General features: G+C 39.5%; 1 long non-coding RNA gene across 2 annotated transcripts; it reads left to right on the forward strand.

Moving 5' to 3' along the window:
- Window positions 1-10,458: 10,458 nt before the first annotated feature.
- Window positions 10,459-12,767, forward strand: LOC106732243 (uncharacterized). Of its 2 annotated transcripts, none has more exons than XR_012900746.1 (3): window positions 10,459-10,565; window positions 11,481-11,666; window positions 12,588-12,767. It is a non-coding gene; the product is annotated as an uncharacterized LOC106732243 (long non-coding RNA). The 2 variants fall into 2 exon arrangements; XR_012900747.1 differs by having other exon boundaries at window positions 12,611-12,767.
- Window positions 12,768-22,997: the final 10,230 nt, after the last annotated feature.

Raw genomic sequence — 22,997 nt, forward strand, 5'->3', positions numbered from 1 at the left:
TCAAAAAGGCAAATAGCATGCTAGGCATTATTAGGAAAGGGATAGAAAATAAGACCCAGAATATCTTACTGCCCATGTATAAAACTATGGTACGCCCACATCTTGAATACTGTGTACAGATGTGGTCTCCTCACCTCAAAAAAGATATTTTGGCCTTGGAAAGGGTTCAAAAAAGGGCAACTAAAATGATAAGGGGTTTGGAACGGGTCCCATATGAGGAGAGGTTAAAGCGACTGCGACTTTTCAGTTTAAAAAAGAGGAGACTGAGGGGGGATATGATAGAGGTCTATAAAATCATGAGTGGCGTGGAGAGGGCTGATAAAGAAAAGTTATTTATTAGTTCCCTAAATAGAATAACTAGAGGACACCAAATGAAATTAATAGGTAGCAGGTTTAAAACGAATAAAAGAAAGTTCTTCTTCACACAGTGTCTAGTCAACCTGTGGAACTCCTTGCCAGAGGAGGCTGTGAGGGCTAGGACTATAAGGGTATGTCTACACTACCCCGCTAGTTCGAACTAGCGGGGGTAATGTAGTCATCCGCAATTGCAAATGAAGCCCGGGATTTTAATTTCCCGGGCTTCATTTGCATGAAGCCGGCCGGCGCCATTTTTAAATGCCGGCTAGTTCGAACCCCGTGCCGCGCGGCTACACGCGGCACGGAGTAGCTAGTTCGGATTAGGCTTCCTAATCCGAACTAGCTGTACTCCTCATTCCACGAGGAGTACAGCTAGTTCGGATTAGAAGCCTAATCCAAACTAGCTACTCCGTGCCGCGTGTAGCCGCGCGGCACGGGGTTCGAACTAGCCGGCATTTAAAAATGGCGCCGGCCGGCTTCATGCAAATGAAGCCCGGGAAATTAAAATCCCGGGCTTCATTTGCAATTGCGGATGACTACATTACCCCCGCTAGTTCGAACTAGCGGGGTAGTGTAGACATACCCTAATAGAGTTTAAAGAGAAGCTAGATAATTTCATGGAGGTTAGGTCCATAAAAGGCTATTAGCCAGGGGATAAAATGGTGTCCTTGGCCTCTGTTTGTCAGAGGCTGGAGAGAGATGGCAGGAGACAAATCGCTTGATCATTGTCTTTGTTCCACCCTCTCTGGGGCACCTGGTGCTGGCCACTGTCGGCAGACAGGATACTGGGCTAGAAGGACCTTTGGTCTGACCCAGTACGGCCGTTCTTATGTTCTTATGTTCTAATGTACTTAGCTTTCCAGAAAGTCTTTGACAAGGTTTCTCACCAAAGGCTCTTAAGCAAAGTAAGCTGACGTGGGATAAGAGGGAAGGTCCTCTTATGGACTGGTAACTGGTTAAAAGGCAGGAAACAAAGGGTAGGAATAAATTACTAGTTTTTAGAATAGAGAGGGGTAAGTAGTGGTGTCTGGCAGGGGTCCATACTGGTACCAATACTAGTAAATATATTCATAAATGATCTGGAGAGAGGGGTAAAGAGTGAGGAGGCAAAATTTTCAGATGATACTAAACTGCTCAAGATAGTTAAGTCTAAAGAAGACTGTGAACAGCTTCAAAAGGATCTCACAAAACTAAGTAACTGGGCAACAAAATGTCAGATGAATTTCAGTGTTGATAAATGCAAAGTAATGCATATTGGAAAACATAATCCCAACTATACATATGAATTAATGGGGACTAAATTAGTTGTTACCACTCAAGAGAGAGATCTTGGAGTCATGGTGGTTAGTTCTCTGAAAACATCCACTCAATGTGCAGCAGCACTCAAAAAAGCAAACAGAATGTTAGGAATCATTAAAAAGGGGATAGACATGGGCAGTGGATGCAGCTTGGGCTGGGGATGGCAGGCTCCCAGCCCCGCCTACAACTCCTCCCCCTCTGGTGAGGCTCCACCCCCTCACGATGGGGAGGGGAGGAGGCAGGGCAGTGTGCCCACACACATACACGGGGACAGGAGGGCAGGGGGAGAGCAGGTGTGTGCCCCAGACTCCCAGGTAGGGAGGAGGCTATGTGGCTCCAGCCTCCCTGGCTCCGGAGCACCGGGGAGGGAGGAGGCCACACAGCCCAAGCTTCTCTGGCCTCAGAGCATCAGGGAGGGAGGAGGGTGCACAGTCAGAGCCTCCCTGACCCCAGAGGGAGGAGGCCGCATGGCACCAGCCTCCCCAGCATGGAGCACCTGGGAGGGAGGATGGCACGCGGCCCGAGCCTCTTTTTTGAGGTACCTGTCATTGGCCACTGTCCGAAGATAGGATACTGGGCTCAGTACTCAGTATGACTGTTCTTATGTTCTTATGTGTACTGTTTATTCTTTTCATTCATCTCGTTTAGTGGAAATGTTAGAAATGAAATATGTATGCCAATTACCTTGCAAATTTGTAAAGTACAAGGCTATTCTGTGCCTATTGAAACTTTCCACTTTCTCTGCAATTTCACTAAAATTGCATGAATTTCCTGGTCATCTTGAATTGTAATGCTGTGGTGAATAGTTAAATATTTGCACATACTTTTAAAGTTATACAATGGATAAGTCTTATTAGTTAAAAGAATAGAATTAGTAAAAGTGAACATGTTAAGCCATTAACAATCATGCAAACTCTTTCTTGGCTACAGCACAACATTTAAAATGTAGTCACTCAACTGCATGCAGATTCTTTGTGTCTTAGAATCCTATATGGAAATCATGAGTTACAGAGTTTTGGTAAGGTCTGCCAAACATTGCCTGATATACACATTTTAATTAAAAGAAGCCAGACATTCACAATATATATTGCAATATAATGAATGAGTATTTCTTTCTCCACTTTATCACAATTCCTTGACACTTTGCCATTCTTTAGAAAACAATTTAAATCAATAAATCCTGTTTTTGTTTGTTAAGACTCCTTTTTTATTTCAGTTTTATTTTTTTCTCCATGATATTAAATCCATTTCACAATTCTATTCAGTCTGAGGTAACTTCCTTATTTTTCAAATCTGACTGAATATCCATATTGAATAGTCCTATCCAATTTAATTAGGATGAAACTAACAGGGTCCTATAGAAACTTGAAGAGGTTTTTGAACTATCCTATTGAATTCTACACTTGGGATATAATTTTCTATTTGATTTTGCAAGATGGGTCAGAAAACCCTTAAGAAAGTTATTGTCTTCTATGGTTTCATGCCTACTCAATTCTATAGCACTTTTCATAAAGATAATTTGTCAACTGTAAATTGAATCCCATCGGCTGTGTCTACACTGGGCCACTTATTCCGGAAAAGCAGCCACTTTTCCGGAATAACTTGCCAGCTGTTTACACTGGCCGCTTGCTTTTCCGGAAAAGCAATGACAATCTACTGTAAAATTGTCAGTGCTTTTCCGGAAAAACTATGCTGCTCCCGTTCGGGTAAAAGTCCTTTTCCGGAAAAACTGTTCCGGAAAAGGGCCAGTGTAGACAGCACAGTAGTCTTTTCCGCAAAAAAGCCCCGATCGTGAAAATTACAGTTGGGGCTTTTTTGCGGAAAAGCGTGTCTACATTGGCCACAGACGCTTTTCCGGAAAAAGTGCTTTTCTGGAAAAGCATCCTGCCAATGTAAACGCGCTTTTTCCGGAAATACTTATAACGGAAAACTGTTCCGTTTTAAGCATTTCCGGAAAAGGGTGCCAGTGTAGACATAGCCATCATGTTTATGCTTCCCTTAAACACAACCTTACCAAAGCAGATCACAACTTTCCTTTATACAATTACTGTCTTTCTTGATTGTTAAAGTAAACCCATCATTGTAAAATAATTGCTTGTCAGACCAGCAATGTCAAAATCTGAAGTACTAACCAGCTGATAAGAGAATAGTATTATTTTTAAAAATTCTAATGAATGCTGCTCACTCAGAGCTATCCATCTCAATGACTTCAAATACATTTAAATAATTTACAACTGTATAAGCAAAACAAACACTCACATGTCATTATAAGTTCCATGAAGAAGCAAAGTGAAGAAGTCTCAGAGGGGTAGCCGTGTTAGTCTACAACTTTAAAAATAACGAGCAGTCTGTGGCACCTTACGGCATATCTACACTAGGAAATTATTTTGAAATAACTTACTTTGAAATAATAACTCCCAAAATAACTATTTCAAAATAAGCATTATTCCTCATGACAAGCAGGAGTTATTATTTAGAAATAACCAGCCCATTGTTTTGAAATAATGGGTTTGGTAGTGTGGACGTGTATGTCTACACAGCAAAGTTATTTCAGCATACCAGAGGTATCTTGAAATAGCTACCCAGCATCTTTTGAACACGTCCACTATTTTGAAATACAGCAGATGCGCTATTTCGCCGTCCCTGTAAACTTCATCCTATGAGGTGTACGGAATGGCTCGAAATAGCACTTTATTTTGGAATTGTGATAGAAATGTAGCCGTGTTAGTCTGGGGTAGTTGAAGCAAAATGCAGGACAATGTAGCACTTTAAAGACTAACAAGATGGTTTATTAGATGATGAGCTTTTGTGGGCCAGACCCACTTCCTCAGATCAAATAGTGGAAGAAAGTAGTCACAACCATATATACCAAAGGATACAATTAAAAAAAATGAACAAATATGAAAAGGACAAATCACATTGCAGAACAGAAGGGGGATGCGGGGGGGTGGGAAGGGGGAGGAAGGAAGGTAAGTGTCTGTGAATTGCTGATATTAAAGGTAGGGAGAGTGGGATGTTTGTGAGTTAATGGTATTACAGGTGATAATTGGGGAAACTGTCTTGGTAATGGGTGAGAAAGTTCAAAGTCTTGTTAAGTCCTTGTTGGCAAGTGTCGAATTTTAACATGAATGACAGTTCAGAGGATTCCCTTTCAAGTGCAGATGTAAAAGGTCTTTGTAGCAGAATGCAGGTGGCTAAGTCATTTAGAGAGTGTCCTTTCTGGTTAAAGTGGCAAGAAACTGTTTTCTCTTTGTGATCTTGTCCGATATCTGTTTTGTGGGCATTAATCCTTTGGCAAAGTGTCTGAGATGTTTGTCCAATGTACATAGCAGACGGACACTTTCGGCACATGATAGCATAGATTATATTTCTGGATGCGCAGGAATATGTGTTCTTGATCTTATAACTCACTTGGTTAGGTCCAATAATGGTATCAGCAGAATGAATATGTGGACAAAGCTGGCAACGGGGTTTGTTGCAAGGGAAGGTACCAGGGTTGGTATTAGTGTGGTATGTCCTGTGGTGGTTGGTAAGAATCATCTTGAGGTTAGGTGGTTGTCTATAGGAGACTATGGGTCTGTCTCCCAGAGCCTCTTTGAGTATGGTATCCTGTTCCAATATAGGCTGTAGTTTATTGATAATGTGTTGGACAGGTTTAAGTTGGGGGTTGTAGGTGATGACAAGTGGAATTGGGCACTGGAATTGGGCACCAAATGACAAAACAAGCAATTTCAAAATAGACTCAAAATATGCTATGCAATTTGCGTAGTGCAAATTACGTATTTTATTTTGAGTTTCAGGTGCTGTGCAGATGCACCCTCAGAGTGCTCCCTGGGGCTCTAAGTCCAAGTATTTCCGGAAAAAGCGCGTTTACATTGGCAGGATGCTTTTCCAGAAAAGCACTTTTTCCGGAAAAGCGTCTGTGATTCAGACTAATTTCAATGCTTCCCCATAGTGAGGACATGCTAGTTCGAATTTGTTAAAGCTTGAGATTTTAAGTCAAATTTAGTAATTTCGAAATAGTTTCCTAGGGTATACATGGTCTATGTAAGTAATAAGGCTAAATTTCACAGGATCAAAAGATTTCCAAGTTCATTCTGCCAAACTTGAAAAGAGAGAGGAGATGGCAAGTCTGCTTTTATTCCATCTTCTCTCTCTTTTGGAGAAAATTTTACAGTATCTAATTTCTAATTATCTAATTTTACAGAATCTAATTTCTCAATATCTAATTTATTTCTTCTAGTGTTTTCTTATTCCTCTGAAGTTTAGCAGTTGTAGCTTGAATAACCATATCAGTAGATGCCTGTGAAGAAAACTTAGCAAGTAGCAAGCATGCAGGTGTGGCAAGGCAAGGAAATTTTTAATCTGCTTTTGAGAAATGAAAAAGGTAGACAAATTCAACTGTTCCAATCCCAGAGCTGTGGATTCCTACTCTGACCAGATAAAGTTACAGGTAAGGAAAGTGATATACTATCCTGAATCAAATACATTAAACATGAAACATAAAATATGAAACACCGTCTCAAACATTTGGATGTAATATAAGTTCCATGAAGAAGTAAAGTGAAAAAGTAAATCCTAGTTACAAAGTATTATGTGTGGTGCTATATAGTCACTATGTAAGTAGTAAGGCTAAATTTCACAGGATCAAAAGTTGGCAAAAGACTTCTATGTTCATTCTGCCAAATTTGAAACAGCAATCCTGGGTATGAGCTTCACCCTTTTTTGGAACTCCATCAGCACACTGCAGCTGTTGTATCAGCCACTGGGAATTTCAGCTACAAAAAAAGAGACTGAAATATAGGTCACAGCAAACTCAAGAGGGGAGGAGATAGGAAGCAAAAAGCTCTAGCATAAAGACGATGAATGACTGCATGCAAACTATTATGTAAAAATACTTACTATATTATAGATTCAAAAAGCCTGCACATTCATTTTGCTGAAAAAAATGCAGATTATTTTTTACACTCATGAGTACACTGCAGCTGTTACTTTGGCCAGAGAGAAAATATTCTTCACATGTAAAGAGTCACAGGGCCAAATTCATCCCTAGCAGAACTTCATTGAAGCCAGTATGCCCAAGTATGGTTATGCCCAAGATACATTTGGCCCACATAGTTTTCTCCTAACTACACAGCTTTTTTTTTTTTTTTGGTAGTATTACCCAGTGAAGCCCTACAGATTTATTTCACTAAAGGATTATAAATTTAACAGTAAATCACACAAATAAAATAGAGTTATTAAAGCTAAGCCTAAAAATCCAGAAATTTCAGGCTGTCAAGATGTCTAGAACTCATCTGACTTTACATATATAAGAGCACCCAATATTCTGAGAACTTTGCAATACTGAGCTAAGATAGGTATTATTTTAGAAAACTAATAATTTGGACTATGCTATGTGATAATACAATTTTAGGAGAACTATTGAAGACACCTGGAGGAATCAAACTATATACAGCATTATCGTTCTTGGGCAAAGACCCACTTTGTCAGATGTGTTAGTCTATAAAGTGCCACAGGACTCCTCGTTGCTTCTGCAGATTCAGACTAACTCGGCTACCCCTCTGATACTATACAGCATTATATGTGTGTATAGGTGGGGAGGGGCAGCACATCACACCATGAAAGAAACTTCTATAGAAAAGTCTGTCAGCTGTCAGAATGAATGTCACTGAGTCAGCCATTGTGCCCAGAGTGAGACCTGCAGTCTTCATTATCATTGCCTTAAGCATACAATTCTTAACCTTTCTATGTCTGTGTCAGTTTTCTCCCTTGCTAGAAGACTCATCCCAATACAAATATTAAGCTGAATACAGAGACAAAGCCTGGATTAGGGGATCAGCAGGATCAACACTGTAAAGAAGGAGATATAGAAAATACATTCATACACCAGAGCTATCTATACATGCTCATTAGAATGAGTTAAACTGTGGCTGGAGTAACTTTGAATTTCTTTGCTTTGGTGAGTTTTTCTTTAATTGATCTTGTTATTTTATATGTTTTTTCATATTGTTTTTCACATTTTTATTTTGATAGTGTGATTCATGTTTTATGTTTCATGTTTAATTTATTTGATTCGAGATAGTTTACCAGTTTCCTTACCTGTAACATTATCTGGTCAGAGTAGGAATCCACAGCTCTGGGCTTGACATAGCTGAATTTTTCTACCTTTTCCATCTCTCAAAAGCAGATGGAAAGTTCCTTGCCTTTCCACACCTGCATGCTCTATACTTGCTAAATGTTCTTCACAGGCATGTACTGACTATCCAAATTACAAATGCTAAAGTTCAGAGGAATAAGAAAACACTAAAAGAAACAGATTAGATATTGAGGCATTGGGCTGAAAACTTTTCTCCAAAAGAGAGAGAATAAAAGCAGACTTGTTGTCTCCTGTCTCTTTTCCCTAAGATAAGGATCAATTACTATCTCTATGTTGCCAAGGACTAAGAAAGTGTCAAACATACTAAACCAGGATCCTGCTGGAGTAGCAGACTACTGTTCAGCGAAGACATTGCAGATATTGTAATTATTCTTTATCGTGGAAATGTTATACCTCGTCAGGATTGGAACTGCAGGGAAGTACTAAACAGAAAGAATATCATTGAGAGAGAAAGGGAAAATGTCTATAAAAATAAAGCCAAATTGTACAAATAGTTCAAAATGTATAATTTTTTCCCCAAAAAGAATTTTAATGGGAGAGCACAAGGGAATTCTGAAGACACTGTTGGACAGTAAAAAGAACATTGGTTTTGTAGTGTTTCATGAATGAGCATACAGATGCCAAAGTAACTGTTCATCATCATTAGATGGTCTACATCTTCATCCACAAAATGGTTGTGCTCCAAGTGGAGTAAGCAATTATATCATCAGGAGATCTCAGCTAGCTGCTTTATAAGGCTGGAAGATAATTGACTTAGGAAGGGGAAGTAAAGCATCAAAATTAGATCCACCATGCCATACATTATACCATCAGATTATATTTCCTTCACAGTTTCACTAAAGTTTTACTACCATGCCCATTATAAACACATGTAATAGTTTTTCCAGAGTGTGAGAAGATTTAGGGCTAAAAAAAAATTTATTTAAGTGCAATTTCAATTTACCTTCTGAAGAAGGTTAAAGACTCCTTCTACCACCTTATATGGAAAACATCTACCACCTTATATGGAAAAAAAGCCTCTTTCAATAAAGAGAGTCAAAACTACAAGCAGATTTTTCAAAAAAACGAGCTGCTTTTTCAAAAGAGAGTCTAGATGCTCTCTTTTGAAAAAGCACAACTTGCATTCAATAGTGCCTTTTTTCGAAAGAGTACTTTCGAAAAAAGGCGTTATTCCTTGTAAAATGAGGTTTACCATGTTCCAAAAAACTACCATGTTCTTTCGATTTACTTTCGAAAGAACGTGGTTGCAGTCTAGACGCAGGTGAAATTTTTTCAAAAAAAGGCTACTTTTTTCGAAAAAACCTTGTAGTTTAGACACACCCATTGTGTCTTCGAAAAGTTTCCATGCAATTTACAGGGATTTTATTTTTGGCACTGTATCTTTTAATTTCTGTTTACCTAACCTCCTAATTTATGTGTAGTTCCCCTTTCTGAAATTGAATGCCATCATATTGAGCTACTGTTGTGTTTTTCCTGTCACAGGGATGTTAAATTTAATTATACTATGGTCACTATTTCAAAGTGGTCCAGCTATATTCAGCTCTTGGACCAGATCCTGCACTCCATTTATGACTAAATCAAGAATTGCCTATCCTCTTATGGGTTCCAGAACCAGCTGCTCCAAAAAGTAGTCAGTTAAGATTTCAAGAAACTTTTATCTCTGTATTGCATCCTGAGGTGAGGTGTACCCAGTCAATATGGGGATAGTTGAAATTCCCCATTATTATTGAGTTTTTTAATTTTTATAGGCACTCTGATCTCCCTTAGCATTTCAAAGTCACTATCAGTTTCCTAGACACATGGCTGGTAATATATCCCTCTCCAATATTCATATTATTATAGCATGGAATTACTATCCAGAAAGATTCCATGGAACAGTTTGGTTCATTTATGATTTTTACTTCATTTGATTCTACACTTCAATGAGATATATTATTTCAATTTGGGTCAAAATGACTTGAAACAAAAATGTTTTATTCCTACCTTCCTGCAGGAAAATTGAGGAATTTCAACAAAAGTGAAATTTTCCTCCAAAATTTCAGTTGTGCAGAAATTGCATTTTTCATAGAAATGCTCCAGAACAGCTCTAATGTAGATATTTAACTTTTTAATCCTCCTTTGACAATAATTAGGAGATTGAGAAAGATTTGATTTATATTATCCTTTTCAGAACATCCATCAATTTGTTAATATCTTAGTGGTAATTCAGAATAATTGCAGTATTCCAGTTTCCATCAAATAAGAAATACATAGAAATAGTCTTACTCCATTTACACTGAGTCTTTTTTGCTGCTTGATTATTGTAAAAACTCCACAGTCTAGCCATACCCTAATATTGAAATTGTTTGGGAGGGAAATAATTTATTATGGTTTAATTAAATGTTTCACTCCTTTCTTCTGAACAGCACTTATAACTAGTTGGACATCTGCCACTCACTGGTGGAGGGAATACATGCTGAAGCTTAGGTGCACAGCTTTCTCTTTCCTATGTAAAAGAAAAAAGGCCAAAACCCAAGTTCAGCATAATCAGGGAGACACTTGGGGTCAATTAGAACATGCTAGAAGCCATAGACTAATTAGAAACCTGAACCTAATTAAGGCCTATGGTGCTGCTTTAAAAGGCTTCCCCACAGGTAAAGAAGGAGGAAGGAAAAGAGTAAAGGACAGGAAGTGAGTGAGTGCGTGCGTGCTGTGTGCACGAGCAGTGTGGGTGTGAGCTGAGGACTGACAAGCAGGTACCAAAGGAAAGGTACTAGGAAGGATTGTTTGGGGAAGAGGTCCAGGGAAAAGCTGCCAGATTGAGAATGGCAGTAACCCTGCTTGTTGCCACTGCCTTAGGGTCCCTGGGCTGGAACCTGGAATAGTGGGCATACCCAGGTCTCCCCCCCCCCCACCCCAATTGCCCTACAACATCTCAAAATCTGCCTTTAGAAGAGAGATCAGGATTCCAGAGGGGATTTTACCCCAAATTTATTAACTAGCCTGTGATGAGTGGTTCAGTAGGCTGTGCTCCTGTCTCTAGTAAAGAGAAAGAGACCATGTGGAGGGCCACAGTGAGTCTCTGAGGCTAACACTAACAGCCAGTAGCGTGAGACCCATGGAGAATAGCTGGAGCTTCACCAAGTAGGGATGTAAACAAGTAGTCGAGTATACAATTAACCAATAAGCCTAGGCTTATCAGTTAATCTTCTCAACTACTCACATTTCCCCTACCTTACTGCCACTGTATCAGAGGCAGCAAGGGTGTGGGAAGCAGGAGCTGGTGCTAGGGGAAGTTGGCTTAAAAGCTGGTTCCCTCCAGCACCAGCTCTTTGGTGCTGGCTGCCCTCCTTCTTCACTCCGCTGCTGCCTCTATCAGAGCTTCGACCCTTTTTTCACAGGGGCTGCTACCATCCCACCCTGCTGCCTCTGTTTCAGAGGCAGCAGGGTGGAGTGGCAGGCAGCCAGTCTGTGTGGGGAGCTGGTGTTTTTTAAACTGGTTAACCTCACAGACCAGCTCCTGCTTGGCACCCTCCGCTGCTACCTCCGATACAGGCAGTAAATAGTCAAGTAACCAATAAAAATCCATGTGGTCACTCAACTATTCTATTACTCACTCTCTAATATCCCTGCTTATAACTACAGTAGGTTTATACATCTACAACTATCTTAATCCTTCCTTTAGGTTGAAATACCCCATTACTCCACTGACCTTCCATCCTGGTCAAGGGATGGTCCCTGTGAGGACCTGCCTATGGGTCTTTCTACTGTCAGATCATCCTGAACAAACTGCTTACTCTGCTCGTCCTACAAGCTGTTCTCCTCTTGACATCAATACAGACCAGAGAGCAAATTTGGCCTTTAAAATTAGGTAATTACTTATATCGTTCTTCTGTGAAATGGGGCATATTTTTAATTATTTCCCTTTTCTAATCTCAGATTTGACTTCATATGCGATACATTATTTTAATGGCTTTCCACCAAACTTGTTGCAGTTCATTTAAAATGCCAGAAATCAATACATTATTCTTGCAGATAAATGGATTTAATGGGCTGTAAAAATCTTTTACATATAATGAATTCCTTTAAGAAATATAGCTTTGCCTCCAGTAATGAATTGTTTTAAACGGATGTCTCTAAATCATTACAATGTGCCCAAATCTGTAGCAAATACATATGTACACAGTCATATAGCCCACTTACAGAGTTATCATAATGAATTTTCTGGGCCTGAGGCTCCAGTGCTTATACCTTGTGAATCATTTGCACCTGTACTAATTGAGTGTAAAATGTTGCCATTCTGATTTGGTAACGTTTTGCACCTGCATTGTATGAGTAAAAAAGAGCGTGCAAAGGTCATGCAGTGGAAAATCAGGATCTCTAATTTCAAAGAGATAATTTCGATAATACATGGCCATTCTTAATACACATTAAACTATAACATTCCAACCTGAGAAACATTGCATGCATTATTGAATACCCTGAACAATCTGCTTTTGTACTGCATTGCATAGAGGGCTGTATGATACTTCAAGCACAGTTTAAAAAAAAAAAAAAAAAAAGTCTCAAAAATATGGCAAGCACACCATGCATGTGAAATTAGAATCTAACCCGCAATGCATGCATACTACCATTATTACTGGATCATATTACTCTTTGAAAAAAAAATATAATCAACCTCAACCTGTAAGAAAACATATGGCAACAAATTCTGCAGCATGTTTCACCCCATACAGCCCTATTGAATTCAATGGGCCTGCAAGAGCATAACTGATTTTGTCTCCATTTCTAGGACTATCTTAACCCTTCCTTTAGGTTGAGGTACCCCATTACTCCTCTGTCCTTCACTCCTTCTGTTCAAGAGGAGCTGCCTGTCAAGACTCTGCCTACAGCTCTCTCTGCTGTCAGATCATCATGAATGAACTGCTTGTAATTTACTAGCAGTCAAACTGCAATGTAAAAGAGCACTCAACATACTTATATTTATCTTAACTAAATTCTTATAGATGAAATATTTTATCAAGCTAACACTAGCAGACTGCAAAGCAGTCAAATAGCAACTTGAGTTTGCTAACTCATTTGAAGTATGTAGTAAAATAACTGGAACTGGATCTGTACCCACTGGAAAGAACCCCTAAATTGATCCCTTCTTGATACACTGAATCTCAATCACAAAAAACTGGTAATTGCTTTCTGATAATTGAACAATAGCCAATGTACCTCACATATACAAGACTCAAAAACTGTAAACACAATAAGAAACCACCCCTTGATCATAGTCCTACAGTCTAACTCACACTCATTCCCTACAGATTGTCATTTTCGGTTACTGAGCCCTCCACTTACAGACAGCATTCACATCTGTGTCCTTAAGTTAGTGTCACAAAAACATTTCTATGACATTTGTTGATTTTTAAAAATCAACATATTGCATATTCACAGAGTAATTTAAAAACACTGTAATTGGAACATCAAATTGTCCATAAATACAAATAACTTTAAACTAAGTTTTGCTTCTAAACTCTCATATGTGCTGGCTCATTAGGTGCCATTCTCTGCTCTGACGTTTAAATTACTAGTTATAAAAACTGGAAATCACAAAACAAAATGGAGAGAACAGAATAGCTGCTACTAGGAAAGCTTCATGTTCAAGTAAGGCAGAGGTGTCCTAAATTTAGAGAATTAGAAAATAACTTCCTTATACAGAAGGTGATAAAAAAAATAAAAGGGCACTCACTATTTGGCATGTTTCCAGCCAGGTCCTTTGCCAGGAAAATCATCTGGCAGGAGATTAGACAGAAGATAGCTTGCCTTAGAGTTTACCCCAGTGACCTGATAGGATGCCAAATATGGTGGAATGACATCAGGGCAGGGGTAAGAAGAGAGGCAAGGAGCTGTTGGCTGTTCATGTCAAAGAGAAGAGGGCAGAAGTCCAAGCTTGAGTGGGGTGCTCTTTTTGAGCCTTTAACTAAAGAATAGTGCTTGATAAATACAGCAAATGACTCTTTGCAAATACTTTTTTGCACATAAACTGGATGTGTGCACTTTCTTTGTATTTGGAATTCCTTTCAAGTGCTATTGGCAAAAATTCAGACAAATAAATTACTGTTTGTGTAAAGTAAAAGAGCTGTGAATATTTGTGAAAATAAATAACTCAAAAGAGAATCTGCCCTGAAAATGCTCTCACTGGCATGCTGAAAACTTCTTGTAGATTGGGATTTGAAAGAAGAGAAAAAGGAGTGTGGTTGCTTTAAATGAGCTGGACGACATTTTTAAATATAATGCGTTTGTAAAATGAACTGCAGTAGCTGTGGTGCGATGTGCAACCACCTTCACCAGAAGCCATAGCAGAGGGCTCTGTATCATAAGGGCAGTACAGAGCCAAAATTGCGTATGTAGCCTCCGGAGCGCCTGCAGTGCTGTCTGGCAGTGAAGAGAGAGAACGTTCATGCTGGAAGAGATACCTTTTGGTACCACTTAGACAACAAGTATCCTTAGACAGAGGCACTGTTGGTGGTATTGCTCCCACAACTGTAAGCCTTGTACAGGCACAGAATTTGTCCCCACACATGGAGCCCTGTCGGACTGATTGGAGCCACCCCTGCAATATAGAAGTCAAACTATGCTCATGTCGTGAGAGGCCACCATTCAGAGACAGAATGCTTCTGGAGATCCTAGGTGATGGTGTCACTGGAAGGAGAGCTGCTGAGCAGCAGCACTAGGATCTGGCAAAACAGAACAATGCCTGAAGGAAAAGGGGGTGGTGCTGTGTTCAAAAAAGAGCTAGAATAAATCCTAGAGGAGAAGTCCTTCAGTGGCTGTTAGCCAAGATGGGCAAGGATGGTTTCCCTAACCCCTGTTTGCCAGAAGTTGGGAATGGGCGTCAGGGCATGGATCACTTGATGATTACCTGATCTATTCATTTCCTCTTGGGCACCTGGCACTAGCTGCTGCCAGCAGACAGGATACTGAGCTAGATGGACCTTTGGTCTGACCCAGCATGGTCATTCTTATAGTCTTATGCTGCAGTAGCAAGCAACAGTGGTGGAGAAGGACTTGCCAACGTCTTGGATGCTGGCCTCAGCTAAGTGAACATATGAACCTAAGCGCTGGGAAAAGTTTCTTCCAACTTTTGTAGTACCATATCATAGTAATAACACAAAGCTATTGTATGTCAGTATTAAAGTTAGTATTATTTAAGCAGTGGTATTATAGGAATGCCCACAATGTGCTAGATGTTGTCCCATGTACAGGAAGATAGAGCCCTGCCCAGAAGATCATCCAATCATAGGAGAGGCGAGGAGTATTGTTTTAGTTGTTGTTTTTAAGAACAGTCATCATCCTCACCTACCCCCCTCTATAACCACAGTTAGCAATTTAATTTCTTGTAGAATCCATGGTTGAAATGTGTCATGAGGACAGGATATGATGGAAGAAAGTAGTGTCTTTCTTTACCCTTATGTGTAAAAGGTGGAAGAAAGCACAAAGATGATTGTGAGAGAAACAAGAGAGTACCAAGATGCCATCCCTGAAAGAGTGGAGAGGGCATAGGAAACCACATTTTGTATTTCTAATCATATTTGTTATTTTTTTATTCTAAATAATTTGGAATCCAAACATTTAAAAGGAATTTATGGGCATTATACAAGATGAACACTGATATTTGCTGCCTTCAACTTTTGGATATGTTAGATATTTGGAAACTAAAACCTTAAAGAAATTGTTTTCTTTAAAACAATGTGATTGCAGGTCAACTGTGGAAATGTGATTGAAGGACCTTTTATTGTTTTACAGACAATTTACTGCTGAAGGACTTTGCAGTCCTTTTAACAGGCTCATCTAAAGCAGAATTCTCAAAAGGTGAGAGGAAGTTTCACCCCAAAATGCCTTTTATTTTTCCTTCTTAAAGAGGTGAGTGCTGATTCTCCAGACAGCAAACTTCCGAACTGCTTGTATGTGCTGTGTGCCAGTGCATCACAGAAAAACACAGTAAAGTCTGTACTCTGCACAGACAGTAAAAGGAGAAGAATGACCAAATCTTTTTAGAATCAAACCAGTTTAGTCATATCAGTTCAGAGTCTTAGCTAATATAAATGAGTGTAGCGCCACTGAATATAGACCATTGTTTTTGTTTCTAGATGTTTGTTTGAAATTTGTTTAGGAAAAAGTACGATGTACAAAGACCCAGAAATTCATATTTGAACTCTGCAGGTAGCAAGAGGGGCAAATAGTACAAGTCTAATCATCATCATACATGCAGGGTGTCACACAGCAGCATCACATCGGGTACGTCTAAACTATACCCTTCTGTCGGCCGAGGAATGTAAATTAGATGTATTGAAAGTGCAAATGAAGCCAGGATTTAAATATCCCATGCTTCATTTGCATAATGGCAGTTGCCGCTTTTTTTTTTTTTGAAAAAATGGCAGTTTAGATGCGGCATTTTTGCCTGAAATGCCCCGTTTCAAAAGATCCTGTACTCATTTTTTTCAAAACGGGGCATTTCTGTCGAAAATGCCCCGTCTAAACCGCCAGGTTTTTTTTTTGAAAAGCTCCATTTTGAAAAAAATCAACAGCTGCCATTATGCAAATGAAGCACGGGATATTTAAATCCCGGCTTCATTTGCACTTTCGATACATCTAATTTACATTCCTCTGCCAACAGAAGGGTGTAGATTAGACACACCCATTGTGTGCTGATCATTGAAAAGGCCCATATGCCAAATACAACTTTTCCAAAACACTTAACACCAGCAACAGAGACACATGTAACTGCACTGGACACACTGTAGCCCAAAAGAATGAGCATAAGGTTGGGAGGTAAGGTGGGTGAGATATCTTTTATTGGGCCAACTTCTGTTGGTGAGAGAGACTGCTTTGGAGCTACACAGAACTGTCCCTCAAGGACCTTTCCCAGATCAGAAGAAGAGCTCTGTGTAAGCTCAAAAACTTGTCTCTCTCCCCAACAGAAGTTGGCCCAATAAAATATATTACTCCGCCCACCTTGTCTATTTAATATTCTGGGACTGACACAGCTGCAATAACACTGAGACTAAGTCTACACTGGCACTTTACAGTGCCACAGCTACGCTTTAAAATGTTAAGTGTAGACAAAGCCTCAATTCATAAGGCTGGGAATTCAGCAGTCCTCCCAAGTGCTAATTCTGCTTTGACCATTAACTTTCTCCATAGCCTTAGGCAAATCACTTCAGCTCTCTCTCTGTTTCTGCATGTGTACAATAGGGAATACCTATAGTTGCACAGAGCTCTTTTGTTTATAAGACCACTTGCATCCAGTTACATCAGGTTCCTAAAGAAGGTGACCTAATGTTTGGAACATTTAGTTGACTTCAAATAAAACAGTGAATTCTTCCAAGCTAGATATCACAATGACACATCTGTGCTCAGATGGCATCTACAAGTTATGCATCACAGCACAATTAACAAATACATATCTTTCCACAAACCACATTTTGTCTACTATCCAAAATTGTCCTCTATATTTCTTCCCATGTGATACCTACATGACTGAAAACATATTGCTCTCCATTCCATGCAACAGAGACACGGTAGCTACCTGACCTTCACGGGATTTTTGAATAGGTTTGATGTTTTACTAAGGCACTGCTGTATTTTTACAAAATGCATGCATTCAATCACCAAAGGGAACTGCATCACATGAAAGAGAGCTTCAGGCCTTCTCCTGCTGCTCATCTCCAGCTGAATTGAAACTAAATGTTTGCCTTTTTACTGCTTGCTTTTATCTCCTCTCCCTTTCATGTTTATCAGCAGCGCAGAGGAAAGTGTATCTCAATTGTCACTGCTATGTTACTGGTTTTGTGGACATGGTAAGTTTTTCAAAGCCTGACCTGTAGTTCTTCAAGCACACTCCCATTAGTGGATAACAGAGAAGCATTTTAATGCAAGCAAGGAATTATGAATGGTGGGGATGAGGAAGGAACTGAAAATGAAGCAAAAACTGCCTTGCATTAAACATTCTGAACAAGAATGATTATGGACCTGATTGTGACCGACCCCTTTGTGGGTATCCAGTGGGGGAAGGGTACATGGAGCCTTTCTCCAACCTTGATAAGAGTCAAGCAGGACATCAGACCCTGAGATGAGGGGAGCATGAGTAATATTCTCTCTCAGGTCCCCTAATGATACCCTGAACACCAAAGGGAGCGGAGAAGAGATGCAGCTACAACTACTTGAGCCTCTGCAGTGGCTCAAGGGACTGCATGCAGAAATGGGTGTGACAGTAAAGCACTCTCCCCTGCATGCCAGAGATCTCAAGAAAAAATTCTCTGCCTTCCAACACACTGCAGAGTTACACCACTACTCACTATGAATTATGTGTAAAGAGCATGGTTTAACCCTATTAAATGAAACACAATGGATTTAATCTTGCTCTTACTAAAGTCAGTAGGAATTTTACTGTCAGTGAGGCTATGTCTACACTACACTGATCTATCGGAAAAAGGTACGCAAATTGCACACCTTTTTCCGATAGTTTTTTGGAAGAGGCTTCTCTGAAATTTGGCCCATCTACACTGGGCCAAATTTTGGAAAAGCCTCCTTTTTCAGAAGAGCCCTTCTTCCTCGTGGCATGAAGAAGACAGGGCTTCTGACAGAGCGCAACTACTCTTCCGCAAAAAAAAAGCGGAAGAGCAGATGCGTTCTCTGGACTTGGCAGAGTTTTTCTGGGATCTCTCTGGCATCCCAGAAAAACCCTGTAGTATGGACATAGCCTGAGAGCAGAACTGAGTTTGTTTTGAAATAAATTCTAAAAGCACTACGGTGTTTTTCATTGTTACACTGGCTGGGAAGTGGTGGCCAGTGGTGGGTGGGGTGGCCAGTGGGTAGCCAGTGGTGGGTGGGGACTGTCCCTGGGGAAGCACCGGCCAGGCAGAGCAGCAGGTGGACTAGCAAGCTCCATCCCCAGGGAGAAGCGAGGCTGCAGTGGCTGGGAATCTCCATTCCTGGGGAGCCCCTGCCAGCCCACTATACCCACCCCAAACCCAGCAGTAGCCAGCCACAGAGAGGGACACTGCGTTGGAAGGCCGGTGTCAGGGGATCTTCCCTGATCTGGCAAATTTTTCCTCATTTGGGATGGTTCAGATCCCAAGGGTACAACCTATATTGGTACAAGGAAATAAGTAGATAAAGCATAAAAACCATGCTTATGCTTAGCAGCGTTACCAACACTTGCACTGCTTCCAGGGCTCTTAGAAGACATTTAGGGGTAAATTAGAGCTAAATGACAGCACAGAACACTAAGAGCCAGGACTGATAGCTGTAAACAAACTTTACAGGACCGTGGGAAACTTGGTCATACACATGATAAGCAGACATCCAGCTAACTAGATCAGAGAGTGCCAGATTGGAGAGATGCAACCTGTACTGGAAACCTTACATAATCAAGTGTGTTAGGTTTAAAAAAGGTTTCCTTAAATATTAATATGATTGATAAAGGAAAGAAGTATAACCCTTTAGAAAAATATAATTGAAAAGTAATGTAAAGGAACATCACCATTTTAAGTACTAAGTGTACAGGATTGTTTTTATTGATTATTTTGGAATTTTGGAAGAGAAGGGGAGTTTTAAAAAAGATTTTTCAAAAGCTAACAACAGAAATGTTCTCATTTTTAAAAAATAAAACAGTACTCTGTAGTATTGAAATCAATATGAAACTGATTATAAAGTACAAAATATTATGTAAATTGAATTTACTTAACTAGGTTAGTATCACTGTCCAAGCTGAGTAAAAGTGAAAACGTTAAAAAAAGTGAAAAATTAAGACTTTTAAAATTATTTCAGTTATTGTTCCATGGGGTTATTGGTAACACAGATGAGGGATTTTGTTTGTTTTAAATTAAGGGCCTAAATATCGGTCTTTTCCTCACAAGGAATCCCCACTGTGGATTTTGTGTGCAAACAATGTATAATGTAGCTACCCATGAGCAGGGGCCTGCAAGATTGGGCCCTTTATTTTTACTTGATAACACCCCTTTAATACCGCACAGCTATAAATTATACCTCTGCATATTTCAACAGTGAAATCCCAGTCCATTTCACTCAATGGGAGTTTTGCAATGGACTTCAGTGGCAGCCAGACAGTCATGCTATATATTTTGAGGGTGATCCTGAAAGATGCTGAGTATATTCTCAGATTACGTGGTCTTCATCAAGGACTGAGCGTGCTCAGCACCCTCCGGCAGGCACACAGCATGATGTAGTATTAAGCCCAATATGTGACCATTTGAAAGTGAGTTTACTGCTGCTAAAGTTCATGTAAGAGCTTAACCCACTTTTCACATCTAATTAAACGATTTTTGTAGAGACTACAGCTTTCCATTGTATCTGTTTGCTAAAATCACATACAGATGCTGCAGAGTGCTTGTACGAGCTTGTGCTATGAACAAATTATAAGCTTTTAAGATCACAGGGAAGTTTTTGAAGTTAAAAATTAACCACTATTACAGACACAACAACCTGTCACTTCTTTTACACTAAAGTAAAGTATTGGCAAGAGGCAATCAAATGTTCTGGAGAACTGCCAGAACATAACTTTACACTCTTTCACAAATATAACCTACAAAGCTAAGTTATGAGATGTCAGCAAGTGGTTTATTATTTAAATACAACACTTGTTTAAACAAATTATTTGTGGCCTTTTTGATTGACAATAAAGGAGTTTTATGATGCACAAGGTAATTTGCTGCACTATAGCAATGGTAATAGTATACAGGCTATTTTAAATGTTAACCAGTAAATATAAATAAAACACCTTTTATGAACATCCAATGGTGCTAAGCAAAACTATAAAAAACTTTACACATGCACAAGAGAAAAGATGTGGTATTACTTGCCAATGAATGAAAGTTTAACTTAATATTGGATTTAAAAAAACGTACTATATCTTGGATAAGTCATAATTCCCCCAATCTGAGATCTAAATTGTGTATTCAGTTTTGTGAAGTTGTATAGTTAGAGCTGTCTGCAAATATGCTGCCTCTGAATCAGACACTTATACAGTAAGAGGTAGATTGTGGAAGAACAGTGTTCAACTAACCTTCCACATGCATGTGCCTCTACAAAGGGACTAGACACAGTCCCATTTGTGCTCAGTGAGAACAAGGACTGCTCAAAGCTCATGCCAAGAGCAGCAGTAGCCTTCAAAAGAGGAGAAGGGGGCTGTGGGCCTCCTCCTGACCCCTGCAAGCCAAGCTTCAGTGAGAGCAGAGCCACATGGGAAAATGCACATATACACACAGTATAATTTTGTATAGAACAAACATTTAAAATATTTGGGAAAATACATATTTAAAATAGCACAAAAAGGCCAATTTTCTAAAACCAATATGAACATATTGCCATGTATCCTTTACAATAGTCTGATAGAATTCTATCACTTGTCTTACATGTATTTAATGCACTTCATTATACAAGATACATTGAAACCAATCTTCCTGGCATTAAAGTCAGTGCCAAAACTCCCAGTTATTTCAATGGGGAGTATGTTTGAGCCCAATGCTTATCTTTCACTGTTTGGGTAACTTAATTATCTCTGGTCATACAAACTATTTTACATGGATTTTGGCACATTTTCCAGCCTTCTTTATTGTCATTTTGTCTGCTTACTTTCCCTCTAGTACTATTATAAGGTAGAAGAAACAAACACAGATAACATGCACAGATAGCCACTATCTTTAAGAGCAGTAGCATTCATCTAGGTTAATGTGAGACAAGTGAGCCTTATCCAGAAGTAAATGGACTCTTCATTGGATGAGAAAATAATTCCATCTATTCCCTTACCAAAGGCAATGCCCATTATCTAGGTTCTAAACTTGGTATTTGTATATTATATTTACAGTGATGAGCACAGCTTGAAATCAGCAGCATGGTACAATTGATACATTTACTGTTGTTGTTTTTTTAAATCCCCTTTGTTTGTTATTAAAGGTACATATGACATGGCATCCTTTCATATCTTTCATTGTACATCCTCTAATTGGGGATTTTTAACCTTTTTTCTTTCTGAGCCCCCACCCAACATGTTATATAAACCTATGACCCACTTATATCACAGCAACTGTTTTTCTGCCTCTAAAAGCCAGGGCCAAGGTTAGGGGGTAGTAAGCAGGACAACTGACCAGGGTTTCATGCCATAGCAGGCTCTGCAAAGCTACTTGCTCAGGCTTTGGCTTCTGCCCTGAGTGGCAAGGCTTGAAGCCCCCATCTTCTGCCCCTTGTGGTGGGGTTTTAGCTTTATGCCCTAGAGAACAAGTCTAACCCTGGCTGTGCTTGGTAGACCCCTGAACCCTGCTTGCAGACCCTCCAGAGGCCTCAGACCCCTGGTTGAGAACTACTGTTGTAATGAATTGATGCCCTATTTTCAAATAGTTTAATTAGTAGGGGTAAACATTTATATTACTACACACACAGACACATAATAATTTAAAAAGCATTATTGAAGTTGCAAAGTCAGGCACGCAAAAGTTAGGAAATGGCAGAATTAGGTGACCTGTCACCAGAATATTTTAACATAGGTGATAGAATGTATTTTTCCATAGTCTCTTTACTGGAAATGAACCACTTTTGCTGAAATTTTCCTACACTCTTCAACCAAAGGTGGCCACACAATGTGGAAAAATTCAACCCAAGCAGTTAAAGTTTGGTAAAGTCGTAAGCACCTGAAAATAGTGTCCTATAAACGGAAGTGTCAGGCAACCTTAAAATAGATGGTGCTATCAACCTTACTTATAACACCACCACCCAGTGGCCTGAATTGACATGGGACCCCATTGTCCTTTGCTCAGTACAAACACAGAAGAGAAACAATCCCTTCCACTAAAGGTTCACAACCTAAAGATGATTCTCAGAAACTGCTGGAGTGAAGAGATGGTCACTTATGGGTTTTTTTTCTGATCCCAGTGCTATGAATTACCTTCAAGATTTACCTTCATAACCCAGTACAGAAAAAGAAGCCAATGTTGCTTTATTATCAAGTACTCTTTCCCTCCTCAACATAAGACATTTTTTTATAGCAAAAAGAGCTGAGCCCTGGTCTACATAAGGAAGTTATTTTGAAGTAACCCTTCTTAGATCGAATAAATAAGTGGAGCATCTACACTACCAAGCCCGTTATTTTGAAATTACAGGCTGGTTATTTTGAAATCTGTTTTGAAATTTTAGCTTT

This window comes from Pelodiscus sinensis, chromosome 1, assembly GCF_049634645.1.
Source record: "Pelodiscus sinensis isolate JC-2024 chromosome 1, ASM4963464v1, whole genome shotgun sequence".
NCBI lineage: Eukaryota > Metazoa > Chordata > Testudines > Trionychidae > Pelodiscus > Pelodiscus sinensis.